The sequence below is a fragment of the Pteropus alecto genome, unplaced genomic scaffold (assembly GCF_000325575.1).
Source record: "Pteropus alecto unplaced genomic scaffold, ASM32557v1 scaffold3, whole genome shotgun sequence".
Lineage (NCBI taxonomy): Eukaryota > Metazoa > Chordata > Mammalia > Chiroptera > Pteropodidae > Pteropus > Pteropus alecto.
Window position 1 is genome coordinate 23,904,416 of NW_006442484.1, and position 10,927 is coordinate 23,915,342.

Genomic DNA, 10,927 nt, shown 5'->3' on the forward strand with positions numbered 1-10,927 from the left:
CCTAAAAGCAACAAATGAACAGGACAAACAAACAGAGACTCATGGACATGGACTATAGGCTAGTGGTTACCAGAGGACTATAAACTAGTGGTTACTAGTGGAGTGAAGGAAGAAGTGGGAGATAGACAGGGTAAAGAGGATCAAATATAAGATTTAGGGGAGGGTGAAGTGGGTAAAGGGGATCAAATATATGGTAGCTGAAGGAAACTGGACTTGTATTAACCAATGCTACCTCAATAAACTTAATTAAAAAAAAAAAAAAAAGATCACTGTCTTGCAGGTCAGCATTCTTAGGACAAAGGAAACACTCAGTTAATGTTACTGTCCTACTGTCAGCCTTTTCTGGCTCCCTCCATGGCGGCCTTCCACGACTGCTGGTTTGCCTGTTATCCCAGCCCCTGACTTCATCATTCACATATTTTACAAATGTAATCCTCAGTATAGCCCTTTGATTTAGGTTATTTTATCTGCATTTTCAGGGAAGGAAATGAGAGTGTATAGAGCTATATCCAACAGGGTTTAGTCAGGAAAATAAATATCACTCTAGGTATTTCAAACAGAGGGACACTAAATTTGGGAATTGCTTAAACAAGTGGTAGAAAAGCAGAAAGAGCTCTCAAAGGTAGTTGAGGGAACCCAGGAATTCACAAAAGCAGAAAACACCCTTCCTCTCAATCCGGGGTTGTAGGTCAACAAGAAGGAAATCTAGAACCAGAAAACTAAAATATGTAGCCATTGCTGAAGGTAGTGCTAGTTAGAACAAGAGAGGTACAGTTACATCCCTGAGGTTAGATGACTAGTAAGCAGAAGATCCAGAAATGGGATACGATCCTTCCAACTATTTTATTATAGAATGAATAAAATGTTATATATGAAAAGGCCTGTAAATCATAAATCACATTAGATATTTATCATATTATGATACTATTTTAAATTGAAGAGACCTTTTGAACCCCTCTTTAAAAAATAAATCAGAAAGAATCTTTGGCTCTAGAACTTACTCAACACTGTTTCCTTGAATGATTACATCTGTTCTAATGGTTTGGGGTCAAAAGCAGACTTTCAATAAAGATTTCTAGATAAAAGTGAGTCCAGTGGGTTTTTGCCATAGTTTTCATTATGGTATCTTTACAATCAATGAATCTGAAAATGAACTTTCATCAAAAAAAAAAAAAAAAAAAATCAGAAGACTAGTGGCAATATTCAGTAAGATAGTACTTTGAGTTGATTTTTTTTGTTTGTCTTTTTAGTCTTATTTCTGTGGTTGAATTAAATTTTTGAAAAGAGAAGTGTTTCAAGCAGTGGATAATAAGATTGGACTTCTGAAATGGGGTTCATACCCATCTCATTCCCTAAGCCAAAATCCTGTAATATGTAAAGGGATTTGCAGCAAAAGATAGTCAATTCAGTGTATATTAATTATTCATACATTTCAAAAGGCAGTGAAACTAGCAAATGTATTCAGTGAGTGGTCTTTATTCCCACAAAGTAGGAAATGCATAATGGATGGAAAAATAAAGAACTCACTTTGCAACATTCACAATAGCCCAGTACAAAAATGCCTATATGTAGATAAACTTTTAGAAGTATTTGTTGAAACTGCTGACCAAACTATCCCAAACTACAGTTGAACTTCTGCCAGCTTTAAAGGGCTGTGCTTGAACTCCATTTCACAGTTTTTGGGTTTCATGGCCTTTAGGCAAGCACAATTCATACCCATTGCTATGCTTGAAAAGATCCATTTCAGGAGTGTTACACAAACAGAAGCTAGCACAATTTATCCTAAAATGCTACTGTTAAATAAAAAAAAAAAAAAAAAAAAAAAAGTCCTCTGATTTCTTAAAGTTCTATGTGGCACACCACTGGGATTTGTATATAGAAAATTACAAAGTATTAGTATTTACAGGCTTTGAAACCCAGTAACTGTTAATGTTTTCAGAGATCTGAAGTCTGACCAGCTTCTCACATTTTTCCAACTAATCTGTGAATAAGAAAGACTATTTTGTTCTACGTGGTTTATAAATAATAAAAGCAACTGGATTTTGTATGGAAGGCAAGTAGTTGTTTAGCTGAGCTTGAAAAAGGATAAACAAAACTAGGTAAAGTAAATGGTCCCTTTTACTTATAAATACAAGTGACCAAGAGCTATAATCATGTACATTATGATGGCCAGATCTCGATAACTTCCTTCAAATGAAAATGAGTACAATTTTCTTCATGACAATTTGGCTAAGATATTATTCTTGACATTAGGAAATTTTAGACATAAATATATAGGCAGTTTACCTTGAAACAACATTTAAGATTTAATTAAGAACAAAATTAATAGAAAAATCCCTTGATTAAACTTAATCTTAATCCCTTGATTAAGATTAGTACAGAAAAGAAAAAAAACAAATGATTGGATTAGGCATAATACACAGTGGGGCCTAGAAAATGCTGAATAAGATAAAATTAATTCCTTCCTTATCAAGAAAGACAATACCCAAAAGCAAAGAAAACACACAAAAAATATAATTGTTGCAACAAATATAGAACCAGTAGCAACTGTATCATTACATATGTTGGCAGGTAAACTCGACTTGGGTTTTCAAGGGATGGGAAACAAGGACTCTTTCTAAGTCAGATGGCAGTTCTAAAAGAGAATTGGGTGGAATGGTTTTATTCAGATGTGATTGTTTCCATTAGAGCTTGCCCTGCGGTCTTATGTTTTAGGATTGGAATTTCTTTTCCCTCCTTTTTGCATGGCTAATGTGATTCTTATTCATTAAGATTCAGTCACCTCTTGTAGGTAGTATTACCTGATTCCTCTTCCAGGTTGGGGTATGTCACCATCTTCTTTCCAACTGCAGATGTAATGTGTTACTATCTTAGTTACTTGTATGTCTCTCCAACTATACAGCACACTCATGGGAAGCAGGAACCAGTCATAACCTCAATACACAACATATAACCTGGCATATGGGCAGGTACTGAATAAATGCTAATTAACCATGTGAAAACTCCCTTTACAGAACTTGAGATTGGTAAAGAATGAACCTTCCCAATTTGCCAAACTCTGTTCTACAATAATCTTTAGTTGATGAATTTTGTTTTACTTCAGCCCAGATTTTAAAATAGTGGTTGTTCATGGTAGCCTCTCAATTTTTTAAATGAGGAAACCAAAGTCTAAAGCCATTATCTTTGTTAGTTGTTAAATTTTAAATAACTGAATATAACTGACTATATCAAATTTTAATGACGAATTATATTTTAAGTATTGTTTTTAAAAAACTTAATATATCATGAATCTAAAATAAATCCCCTAAAAATGAAAAGCAAAGAAAAGGGAAGATAGACTGCATTAATAGAAAAATAAACTATTCGAATTTAAATTTTATATTATTTACTTTTAAAATTAGAAATTCCAACTTTGAATCTACAGGGTTCTCCATATTTGAGAGTATCTGATGAGTTAATTGTTTACTTGAAGAATGTTCCTATAGCTACTTGGGGTAATAATACTTAGTTTTTTCAATTCCTTGTGACTCCATCATCATTAATGCATCATCACAATGTCACCTTGCCTGTCAGGATCAACAAAGGAGAGATGAGCATGGGTATTTAACTGCTTTCTCTGTTGCTAGAATTGACAGCTATTATTAAGAGTTAGTACACATGGGCACAATGAGCCAGGGGACATGTCTTAGCTTAGCTTCAGCGTACATGTTGTACCTGAAGAAGAAAACTTTGATCTTCAAATCTGCCAGACTGACATCTTGCATGAGCATAACGTTCCTTAAAAAATTAAAAACAAAAACAAAACCTTCCAATCTGGATTATGGTCATAATTTCCATATATCACTGGCTTCAAAAGACTAAATCCTTTACCATGCTATTTCAATCATTTTAAAAATAAAGGAGGAAGGAGCCTTGGGATGGTAACCCTGCATAGAAGCTCAGCTGAACAATGACAATGCTTCTGAATTTTAACTGTAAAGTATCCATGCTTTGCAAAGCTACAAACTTTCCATTTCGGATATTTTAAAAAGGGAATGCTCCCAGTGAGATGTATCTCTGAACTAGTTATTTAGCTGGTTATAGCCCGCTGAGTACTAGATAGCAGTTTTCAGATTTTGTTTAAGGTTTTATTTGAAACTCAGAATTTGTACTCCTAATTCTTACTGTGTCATAAACATCTATACTTGCCCACTGGGTTAGAAAAAATAGAGAGAGAGAAAAAAAATAAAATAAATTGATCATCATGTTCAAAAAGCTGAGTCTGTGTTCCAGTAATAATAGAAATAATCATTTCTTCACATTTATGTGGTTATATGTCTATATAAATATATGAATACCATTAATCAATATATAACCATAATCATTTCATGACTGATCTCTCCCTGGCAATCCAGTTCACATATCAAGAACGGGAGATGTGGAAGGGAAACGACGAGGGGTAAATAATACTGGAAATATCCTAGGACTAATAGTCTGACAATCATTAACTGGCTTTTGGTCGGAGATAAAACACTTAACCTTCTGAAACTATTTCCTCACATATAAAATAAGAATCATCACTATAGTCCTGATCTAATATACAATAAATTTATGCTACAAAGAAAAGTGAGAGAGGTATTTCTCTGTCTTTTTCCAAGAACCAGTGAAAGTTAAAGTGGCTGGAAATGTTCTAGAGTTAAGACACTTGCCTAAATATAAACTATGAACCTGCCACATTCTCACCAGATAAGCTGGTCACTTAGAACTCTAAGCATCAGAAAATAGGCATAACAGCAATATCAATTTCACAGTGTGGTTTTCTAAGTTAAATGCACACAAAAGAACATATCATGGTGACTAAGTAATCATTAGAAAGGGTCCAATAAATCTTGGCTACTTATGCTGATAATAATGGTAGAGAAAGACACAGTAGTAGCAGCAATAAGTAGTACTCCAAAGGCAGTAACATTAAGGAGAGAAAAGGCCTTCAAGGTTAACAAAACTCAGCAAGAACCGAATTGAAGACAGGAATATAATTCAAAAAGGCAGATGTCAGCAAAAAGCAAGATTATTCAGCAACAGAAGCAAAGTTACAGAAGAGCCAATGAGAAAACATGGGCACTGAATGGGTAAGCACTATTAAAGTGGGAGAGAGAATGTTAGATGCTTGTGAGTATAGGACCATCAGATTACATTCATTTTAAGGAACTGACATAACAAGTTATGAGGTACTGATACTATTAAAACTCAAAAAAAAAAATAAAGTTAAACAATACCTTTGTTTGTTGTGATTCCAAAATAGGCAACTATCTGATAGTTTTTCTTTCCACATATCTATCTATATAGAGAAAATGTAAAGATCAGGCTAATAAGAGAATTCATCCATTCTGCTTGACACATTAATTACTCACTGTGAATCAACAGTCTAACATTCTGAATTTCTACTTCAGTCTCTGTGAGCTACGACGGGAAAAGACACAGCACCTGAGTTTGAGCAAGACTTTAATATCAAAAAGAATTAATTTATGACCCATAAAACCAGACTCTGGCCTATAATAAATTCATTTAAATACTGCTTTGAAAATATTCTTAGAGTTTGACCTAATTTTTTATACCAAACCCCTTTAATATGATTCTTTTGATTTTCTAATACAATTCTAACATTATGCGAACCATTAGCCTATTAGCAAATCATAACTGTAATATATATGTCAATCTATAGTAAGTCTCTGTCTTGTCCTACATCACTTTAACTTAGGCAAAAAAAATCAATGTATTACTCAAACAAAGCACTAGTGATAAGATAAACCTATATTGTTCTGACAATGACAATGGTGGCAGAAATCTAAAAGAATACAAATACTTTGGATAAATACTTTTCATATATGGCAAGAACCTTATCAATAGGCAAAGGCAGTACAAATTCATAGTCTATGAAAATCTATAATTATGCAAAAAATTAAAATAAAACATGCATATAAAAATTGACTTAATTCAAGTCTCACAACATGGTGGATTCAAATATGGACATGCACCTCATTCCAAACACTTTAAAATGTTAAGTAAAATGTAGCAATTAAACAATAAAAGAAAAACACAGCTAAACGTGAAAGAAAGAAAAATGCATAGGTGTCAGGAACTTGAAGTCAGAAGACCAAAACACAAGAAGAAGCGCTTTAATATAAAAGCTAAAATATGAGATGAGGGGAATATAAAATCTAAAATGAGCCCAACACATAAAGGGCAGTATACTATTACACAATGGACATGGTCTTGGTTCCAGAAAAGCCAGAGCTGGAATTATAGTCCTGAATTAGACTTGGACCCTGGGAAATCTTCCCTCTTAATGAAAATGAAGTTAAAGAAATTATATCCTTGGGCCCAGAAAAGTCATAAGCAAGTTTTATGTTTGACTAAGACATATATCATATACATGCATATATATCACATATAAGACATATGCAACATATATTTAATGTACATATATAAATAAAAATATGTCACATATTATATATTTAACTATATAATATATATATACACAGATGACATATATACACATATATACATGTAAGACATACAGTACATATTTTATAGATAATATAATTATCTGAAAGTATCTGCTTAGAAACTGAAATCTGAAGACTTTATTCTGCATGAACAAATTTCAAGTTTACAATATAGCAGTGGTGCAGAAATCCCTACAAAATTTACATAAAAATTGATACTGAACCAATTAAATCTCAAGGCACTGGTAGACATAAATTAAAAATTACTCTGATAACCTGTTCCTATGATCTCAGATTAACAGAACACAAACAAGGAAAAAAGGGGAAAATAAAGTCCTAAAAATGATTTGCACCATGAGAAAGAGGAGACAAAATAAACAGAAGAACTAGTGCCCCAAACACTTGTGAAATTAAGCAATCTAAAGTGTCCACAAATAAGTATTTTTTAAATGATTTATGGTACAAATGACGAAATAGAATCCTATATAAGCAAAGACATACAAAAAAAAAAAAGAATAACAGGGTTTCAATGGGAAATCAAATAAACAAAGAAATTTGAAGTATGATTATTAAAACTAAGCTTGTTGTAAACAGTTAACATCAAATAAAGCTCAAGAAGAACATATAAATGAAACACTAAATATGACTTATTATCTAGGAAGCAAAAGATAAAGATGAAGGTAGACAATACAAAAGAGGAATTATGCAGGCATAAATGAGAGGATCCATCTTACGTTGCATAAAAGTTTCAACACAAGAGAATAAAATCAATAGGATATAAGCATATTTCAAATAAATAATGGCTGAAATTTTTCTAGAATAGGTGAAATACATAAACCGTGGATTAAATAAGCAAAATAATTCCTCTTTCCAATAATAAATATAAATGTAAACCTAGATACATTCTAGTAAAAATAAAAGATATATTTTTTTAAAAAGACAGCTAAAAGTTTTAAATAGTTTTAAAGAAAAAAAATCTACTTACAAAACAATTAAGATTTATTAACACCTTATTTCTCAGCAAAAATGTAAGAAAATAATGGAGTATCTTCAAAAGTCTGAGACAAAATAACATTTGCCTAAAATTCTAAAGTTCTAATGAAACATTTTCAAATATTAATGCAAAATAAAGACATTTAAAAGAGAAAATTAGATAATTTATCACTCATAGATTCTGATTGAAAGGTCAATTAATTGAAAGGTCAATTAATTCTTTGATTAAAAAATTATAATATATTAAATCTTAAAGGAAGGATCAGGATACAAGAAGCAATGATAAACAGAAAAACTGCTTGTAAATTTCTAGGTAAATTATTTAGAATTTATGATAGATTTAGACTTTTAAGTAATTTGTCTTTTAGATAAAGTATTTAAATAATTTTTTAAAGCACAATTGCTAATTTAGTAGAGAATTAACATAATTAGAATAAAAATTCTAGGCAATTTGAGAGTGACTGGAGTAAAAATTTCTAAGGTCCTGTGAATTCTTTAGAGGCAGTTAAGATAAACTGATTAAATTTAGAAATGATTAAGACAACTGGGCATGTAAAATTTTAAGTGTAATCACTTAAAATAACGAAAATTGAATAAATAATGTCCAAACAATAGAATAGACTAAATTAATTATTAAAAATCTAATAGGAGGTAAAAAGGTAGAAAAAACAAGCAAGGAAAATATATGGTAAAAAGAAAGCACAAAATAATATAGAAGTAAAGCCAAAGATAGCAGCTATCGCAACAAATTATTACCAAAGTCAATGCAAAGATTGGAGGACAGATTCTTAGTTTAAAAATAATATAGAAATTCAGTTGTAATTTGGTTACAAAATTAGTCACAATAGACTAGGGTATGCAGTGATAAAGTAACTCCACTATCTCAGTGACTTAAAGAAACAAATAGCTATTTCTCCCATGAACTTGAAACACATAGGCTAAATATCCCCTGTTTATGAAACATGATCACCACAACAGAGCTCACTATTGCTCATTGGCCATGTCTAGCCACAAATGAATTGAGGCTGGAAAAAAAAAAAAGAGCTGATATCCATAATTTGATGAACACTATATCTTTCACACACAATGTAACTCAGAAAAATTGAAAATAAAGAGACAGAACAATAAATAACTAGCAAACTTAACCAAAAGAAAGCCAATGTAGTCATTTAATAACTATAAAATTGACTTTAAGTTAGAAGAAATCACTCTTAGAAAAAAGGAAACCTTTTACTAGGAAGATGTAATAATACTTAACGAGACAGTCTCAAAGTATATAAAGAAAACATTACAGAAATGTAAGGAAAACCACTACCAGAAATTTATTAATAATTATATACACCTGAAATATACTTGGATATGTGTATTGTACAAATAACAAAAATATTTTAATTATCTGAAACAGAGAACATACAGAACATGTGCATGACACAATAAAAAATGTGATCTGAAAGATGTGCATTTATATGCAAGACCACATTTATAAAACTAACACTTTTCTCAAACACATAAAATTTATGAAAATTGACTATGTACTAACTATGAGACAAGTTTAGACAAACTTAAATCCATAATCAAACTAAATCCTTTTGCCAAAATGCAATGGAATTAGAATTAAAAAGCCTGTGATGCACCAATACATTTGAAAACTTAAATTGCATTTGTAAATACTTCGTTAGTCAAAGAATGAATCTCAATGGAAATAGTAAAATATTTAGAACTGAACAACAATCTATAATGCATCAAAACTTGTGAAATATATCTAATATAGAATATAAAGTTTTCAGACTTAAAAATTGGATTTAAAAAATCAATACACACACACACAAAAATGAAGGGAGCCACCCCAAAGAGAGTAAAATGGAGAATATGATGATAAAAGCAGAGAATCAAGGGAGATAAAGTAAACAATCAGCAGAAAGTATTACTGAAACGAAAAGAAAACTGAAAATTATGAATAAAAGATGGATTTAAGAAACAAAGTAAAAATTATTGGGGATTGTAAAAGTTGATTTACAGAGTGAAAATACCATGAAGAACTTCATTAAAATGTATATAAATTTCATATTCTCTCAGAAAAATATAAATTATGAAAATTCAGACACATTGATACAAAAAGAGTGAAAAGATGTATAATTATGGAGAAAATGGGATTACTAATAAAAAAATCTACTCATAAAAAAGCACCCTCAATTAACAAATAATTCTGTCTTATGTAAATTGTTCCACACATTGTGGGAGAAAAAGTAAAAGTACTCCCAACTCATTTTATGATATGAGAAAAACCTTGGTATTAAAACTGGGCAATGACGGAATAAGGAAAATTAAGGCCTAATTAAACTTATAAGCACTTATGCAAAAATACTAATTAAATGATTAGTGAATCAAGATATGAAACAGCTTTTATAATGAGAAAGGTTTACTTAGTAATGAAAGGATGTTTTGATTTTAGAATATCTATTAATGTAATCTTCTACTTTATCATATGATCCTATAATTATCTTAAAAGATAGAGAAAAAGCACTTAAATAAAATTTGACTTTTAATATTGATTCGAAACTGATAGCAAGTAATATTAGGGACTTTCCCTTAAGTATTTAACCAAATATTATGGTAAATATCCAACTAAATGGTGAAATATTAGATTTATTCCTTTTAAATTGAGTACAGAACAAGGGTGCTGATCATCATTTTTATTAAGCAATGTAATGACTATATTAAGGAACCAACTTAAACAAAAAGAAGACTGAGAAATTTAAAAAATGGAAACAGTAAGGAGAACTTTCAATTAGCAGATAATATGAAGGTGCACTTAGAAAATTCAAGGGAATCTCCAAACAAAATTTAGATTTAATGAGAGAATTCAGTAAGTTTTCTAGATAAAAGATAAACACACATAAAAACTTTTGTTATTCACCCAAAAATGTAATATTAAAAGGAATTCTATTCATTAGAATAACAAAAAAATGTATAAAGTAACTAAGAGTAGATTAAGCAGTCATTTTTATAGAAAATAATGTTTTATTAATAGACAAAAATGAAGATCTAGGTAAATGTAAAGAAATACCACATTCACGAAGGGGAAGATACAGTATTGTAAAAATGGCAATTTTCCCTAAATAAATCTACATTTAGTTAAATACCAATTGATTCTCCATAGAATCTTTTGAAGAATTTGAGACTCTAATTCTAAAATTAATGTGAAGAACACAAGTCAACTAGAAGTCAGAAGAGTTTAAAGAATAAGAGGGGACCACGTACTACAAAATATTAAGCATTTTTATACAGCTAATCTAAAATACGTCTATGGGTATATATATTTAAATTTACAGTGTATTGTCTATATATTCATATGATTATATGACATATACAAAATATATTTTTACATATTAAATATTTTCTTTACATAAAGTATTTTATATAATATACAATATATCCATATTTAAATT